Consider the following 6,000-nt stretch of genomic DNA (forward strand, 5'->3'; position numbering starts at 1 on the left):
ACAAGTGGATTTTCTGGGAGCAACTACTTGCCATTTGAGATAGAAAATTTATAGGTCAAGTCACAACACAACAGACTAAAAGAACAAAGCAAATGCAAGGAGATCAGCTAAGAAGACTTTAGAAAGAAAAGGGACAGTAAGAAAAATAATGCACACAGCAAGCAAACACGCTGATAAAAAAGTAGCTCAGGCTCTTTCACTTGGCCAAAATACTGATGAGCAATATTTTGGTAAAAGACTGCTATATACACTATCTGATTTTTGGGTTTTTTATACAGCTTTGTTTTTAAAATTCTTCTTTTTTTGAGAGAGAGAGAAAGAGAGAGAGCATGTGTGAGCAGAGGGGAGGGGCAGAGGGAGAGACAGAATGCCAAGCAGCCTCCATACTCAGCACAGAGCTCAACGCGGCTTTATCTCACTACCCCGAGATCATGACTTAGGCAGAAATCAAGAGTCGGAGGCTCAACCAAAAGAGCCACCCATGTGCCCTTATACAGTTTTGTTTTTAAAAGAGATTATATCAGGCCCAAACTCAAGCCCAAGTCCATAGCGCTCATTCTTCCCCAAACCAGAGGAAAAACTGCAACAATACCATAGGACTTAAATCCCAATGGTTCTTAAATAAAACCAATTCCAAAGACAAGTGAGTTTTGTTTTGTTTTTAACACACAGATGAGCCTAGAAATGGTCCCACCTTTCCCACAGGACTCTATTTCACATACCATAGGTGACCAAGTGACCCTGCATCCTCGATTCCTAGCAGCAATTCTTGGAGCCGGTATGAGGGAACACGTTCAGATAATTTAGTATCTCTCCTCCGCCCAAACTTGATTTACAAGCACTGCCTCACCTCCCCCAGTGACCATCATCTCACCTCTTCCTCCCTACCTCCCTTGTCCGGGATAGGGAATATGGTGTGGGGACACAGACACATATACACAAATAATACACACATATATATTTGCAAAGGCAGACTTTCTTTTTTTTTTAAAGATTATTCATTTAAGAGAGAGAAAGAAAGACAGGGAGGGCACGGCAGGGGGAAGAGGCAGAGGGAGAAGAAGACTATCTTCTCAACTGGGGACTCATCCCAAGACCTGGAGATCATAACCTGAGCCGAAGGCAGCTGCTTCACCACCTCAACCACCCAGGCACCTGGCAAAGGCAAACTTTCTGTGGAGACTAGAAAAGAAGCGTAGCAGGGAGTAGATCCTCTCGTTTCTTTGGGAAGCTGCTTTCACTTTCACTTTTTGTAGGGAATTCTCAAATCATAATTCTAACTTTGTTTTTAAATAAACATAACAATAGACACCTAAACACTATGCTAAACACTATGCTGCACACTTTCCAGACATTATTTCATTTCCTCCTTGCAAAAATCTTAATAAGTAGATACTATTATTATTTTCATTTTACAGGTGAAAAAACTTAACTGGAATCTGCCTAGAGCTGCTGCTTCTAAGCAGAAGCAGGATTCCTGGGTTAATATTTAACACTCAGGATTTTTCTCTTCGCCAAAGCCTACAGACCCACACCATGTAGATCTGATGTATGTTAACTGCCACCAGCTCGTTTCTGAAATAAATTAGATTCATATGGCCTCGACTTTAGTAGAGTAAGTGATCCGTTCTCTCCCCAGCATGGGGTGCTTCTACCGATCCCTTTCCTATGGGCCACGGAAAATCCTTCCTGAGTCATTGCCAAGGTAAATTCTAGGTTTCTGGGTACTTAGAACAAGAGATTTAATTGCATCAGGTATTACTGCATTAGTAATTGCTTGAACTTCGAAATTTGGTCTCAACATGAAAAATTTCCAGGCCCACAATTCATTTCATTCTAAGGTCATCAAGAAACTGCAGCAGTGAGGATTTCTTAACTGTTCTTAGAGCGTGGCAGGTGTCTATTTCATGGAAATGTCTAGGTGGGCTGTGTTAGATTTCCCTGTCCTGAATTTTGTGGGCCTTTCCAAGAATATCAGGCAGTAAATGTGAGGTATATTTCCGGCAATGCTTTCGACGATCCCTGGTTTACCTACTGGTTCTAGTGAGATCACTTGTCAGTATTAATGACAGTTTGTAGGATGAGCGAGGAGGAGGTGGGAAAGCAAGAAAAGGAGATGAAGAGACAAAGAAAGAGCTAGGGAAAATAAGGAGGAGGATCAGAAGAAGAGGAATAAAGGGTAGAAAGAGAAGTGTCACATAGCAGAGGGAAATAACTTCCCCTGCCAATTTCTAAACAGTCTGTTTCCTTCAACACATAAAAGGCCAATGTTCCAAATAGCATAAAAATGAAATTTAAAAGATTCTTCTCTATGTTTGGTAAACCAAGAACAGCACTAAGGTATATATTTTTTTAAGGTATGCATTTTTAATCAGGAATTTGAAATAACTCTAAAAAGTCATGAGAGTATTACAGTGAATTACACAGACATGCACTGAGATAGGAGGACAATGAGTGGATGGACTTAGCAATAGAACATCTCTATGATACCACCACACCGCTCTTCCCGTCTTTCAATGGGGGAAAGACTTAAGAACGTCTTTTAATTTACAAATTATCTATCTTTGCAATGTATACATGACAATGTGCCCCAGGGAGGACATCTTGAAATGTTCTTGGTATTTTCTAACCTTTTCAGAAGTGAAAAGAAAAATGGTCATTAGAGATAAAGATGATAGATAGATAGATAGAGCAAGCCCAGAATTCCATACATACCCCACCATTTTCTTTCAGTTACTATGAAATAAACTATGATCACTGATTATATCACCATCCTAAATCACACGAAGGAAGCAAAGATTTTGTGAGATGTATTCGTAAAACATTATATCTAAGTAAAAGCTACCTTCAAGAGCAGAAGCCACAGCTCCACTACCATGAGTCATGACCCACAATACATATTTGGTTTCCAGATCATAATAATCCCAGAGGCCCAAAAGGGTTCCAAATTAACAGAACACCTGGTGATGGCCTAGAATAAATCCAAATGCCTCCCAAACCCAAGGCTTGCCAGAACAAGGCTTGGGCAAGCAGCAACACCATCCTCCAGACTTTCACTTCCTGTTGCATAGGTACATTCTTTTAATGCTTCCATGTTAAATTCCTTATAAAACAGTTAACCATATGTTAAAAAAACAAACAAACAAAAAAACAGCAGACTTGGGGCAGGAGGAATCTACTAATATTAATTAATCTGGTCTAAGAATATTCATGTTTTTAAGCAGCTACTCAAAGTCATCCAAAGATCTCTAAAACCCATGACTCTTCTGGTCTTTAGCCCACAAATTTAGTATCATGGAGATGGAATGCAAAGTTAATTTTAAATTGGACTCTAATCCAAAAAGTTTACCTGCTTATTTGTCTTTTTGCTAAACTATAAATGTTTACTCTGTGACCTTGGTACATAACTGGGCCTGTTTGTGCCTCATCTGCAAAATGGGTTCAGATTAGTATCTACCTCGGAGGGCTACTGTGAAGTTTATCTGAGCCAATATGCACAAAGTACTGAGTACTATCTTGCACACCATTAATGCTTAATAAATGTCAAGAAAAGAAGGCTCCAAGCCTGCTTACTCCTTAAAGGTGAGCACAACCACACCACTAATAGAAAATACTACCTTCCCTTTCTCTTTGTCACAATGTAGTAAGATCTTCACAATGGCTCCACATTGATCCCCTCCCTCCTTCTTTTCATTTGTCAACGAAAACAAAATGGAGCCCAGTAAGCCCTCTCCTCAATTTCACCCTTCAGGCCTGGGTGTTCAAGATATATAACTTAGCATTTTAATACAGTATTTCATTAAACTTATGACACATTTTTCATATTTTAGCCCTAAAATAGGGATATATTTTATTATGGATGGTATCCTTAGATTCAACGAAAACAGTAATGTTATTTCCCATGCCAAATGTACAGTTTCTTAATTCCATAGAATTTTCTTGTGATCTCACCAAGAATACTTGCCACTGTATGCAATGTTATTTGTATAAGATAATTAAGAAAGGAATATCTAGAAAACTTTTCTGTTAAAGGGGGACTGCATACATGCCAAAGGTCACTTCCAAAATCCTGAGCTGTTAAGGTCTGTCAAGGCTTAAAAGCTTGGGAGTTGGGGAGGAGGCCGGTAAGAGGGTTCCACTGCAAATAAATCAAAGTAAAGTTCTGGTAATGCTGACACCAGTAACAAGTGAGACTGAAAACAAATATGATTTTCTGGAGAGTGGTAAAATCACTAAGGAAAATTGGCCTAAATCTTTGTCCTCTAACTCACTTTCAGAATGGCCACAAAGTTTATACTGCCAGAAGGTCATATACCCCTAGATTCACTCATCTATGGGGAAAAAGCAGAGAGGGAGTGCAAGTGACAAAATATACACGCAGAGACAGAGAGGCATCCATGCAAAGTGCTCCTGCTAACTTTTTATTTCTACCATAAAATATGTGAAAGTTACCCCCTGAGGAAATGATCTTTCAGTCCCCTGAGTAGCTACATGGGCATAATTATAGCCACAACTTCCCCACATTCTGAAAAGTGATGACCCACAATATCAAAAAATGTTCACCTTTGTTCAGGTTACTGAACGCTCTCTCTCCCTTCCCCTCCTCTCTCCAAGCCCACCCCACTCCCACTCCCCTAAAATCAGTGTCTGAAAAACACATCACTTCTGGAAGTTGTTAGTAGTTAGTTTAGCCCAACTCAATCAGGCAGAGGAACTTGCGCCTGCTTGTGCCCCTTCCCGGCCTAAGCGCTCACACTGGACAGGCAGGCCCGCAAGGTCTCAGGAGTTGAGGAGTGCCCAAGTTTCTTAAATCTTCTTGGTCCGTTAGAGTATAGCCAAGGAGCAGCAGTATGCTGTGGGGGGGGGGGGGGGGGGAGTGGGAGGGGGTGTTGGTGAGACGAGTCCCCACCTCAAAGAGAATGGCCAGCCCGAGATGGTCAGGTTGAAGAGTCTGTGATCAGAGTTTGTCTAAGCAGGCCAGAGCTGGGAAAGTCGACCGGCAACCGCACACAGAGAAAGCTGGGGTTAAGGGAGAGGGCTCCCCCAAAATCTCCATCAGCCACACCCCGCCGCCAGCCAACCAAAATAAGCATACAGTCCGAGAATTAACAGGGTGTTCGTTCTGCAGCTTCCACATCTATCCTTTATTCCCCAACAACTGCCCCTGCTTCCCCGGCCCAAAAGAGAGAGAAAAGAAAAAGAAAAAAAAAAATTAATTGCCATCCCTTCCCTTTGCTATTCAGAAATTCCAGAACTGCGCTGACAGCCCTCCCTCGCTCCAAAGGAAACGCTCCCAAGAGAGACCCAAAAGCTCGCCACCCTCTCCCTCGCCCGGTCCGGGAAACTGCTGGGTTCCGCGGAATCGCCGGGTGGCCCGCGCGCAGGGCGCAGGAGGCAGAGCTCGCCCGCAGCTCTCGGAGGACAGTCCGAGCCTCGCCGGCGATCTCCAAGCGCATCTCGCTGGCTGAGCCCACCGCCCGGCGGCTCAGCCCCCTCCGGGCGGCCCTCCTCACCTCGTCCCCTCTGAGGTGCCGACCGGTCCCGCCGCCTCCGAGCTCCGGAGAGGGTAGGTTCCGAATTCCCAGCAGAAATTGGGATGGGGGCCGGGAGGAGGAGGTGTTTGCTCAACTTTTGAGGACGTCATGCCTCTTCTTCCCGCAGCCAATCAGCGGCCGCCCTGAGGGAACAACCTTCTCCTCCGCCAATCGGCCGCGCTGCCAGGTGCTAGGTCATGCCCTGCCCCTGCTCCTCCCCGAAAGTCCCTCTGCCTTCTAGATCTCTGACCTGCGTGCGTCCTTAGCTGGGGGCATCACGTCCTCCCAGGACAGTTATTGACCACGTTTGTAACTGTCCGTAGCAGAGGACAGGCGGAAACGCAGGACGACGAAAATAGTCCGGGCATTACACACTAGAGAGATGTGTGTCTCTCCCGGAAAAAAAGTTGTGAGCTCTGTGTATTACGTTTGTTTAGGGGATACACACTTTTCAAAGCATTTCACA

General features: G+C 43.8%; 1 protein-coding gene across 1 annotated transcript in view; it reads right to left on the bottom strand.

Annotated features, from left to right (window-relative positions):
* The window catches only part of AASS (aminoadipate-semialdehyde synthase), a 52,241-nt gene extending 46,594 nt beyond the window's left edge, over window positions 1–5,647 (bottom strand). The window contains exon 1 of the mRNA XM_047694992.1: window positions 5,514–5,647. The gene's annotated coding sequence lies outside the window, so the exon portion shown is untranslated. The remainder of the gene's footprint in view (window positions 1–5,513) is intronic.
* Between the last annotated feature and the right edge of the window lie 353 nt (window positions 5,648–6,000).

The sequence above is a fragment of the Lutra lutra genome, chromosome 11, assembly GCF_902655055.1.
Source record: "Lutra lutra chromosome 11, mLutLut1.2, whole genome shotgun sequence".
NCBI lineage: Eukaryota > Metazoa > Chordata > Mammalia > Carnivora > Mustelidae > Lutra > Lutra lutra.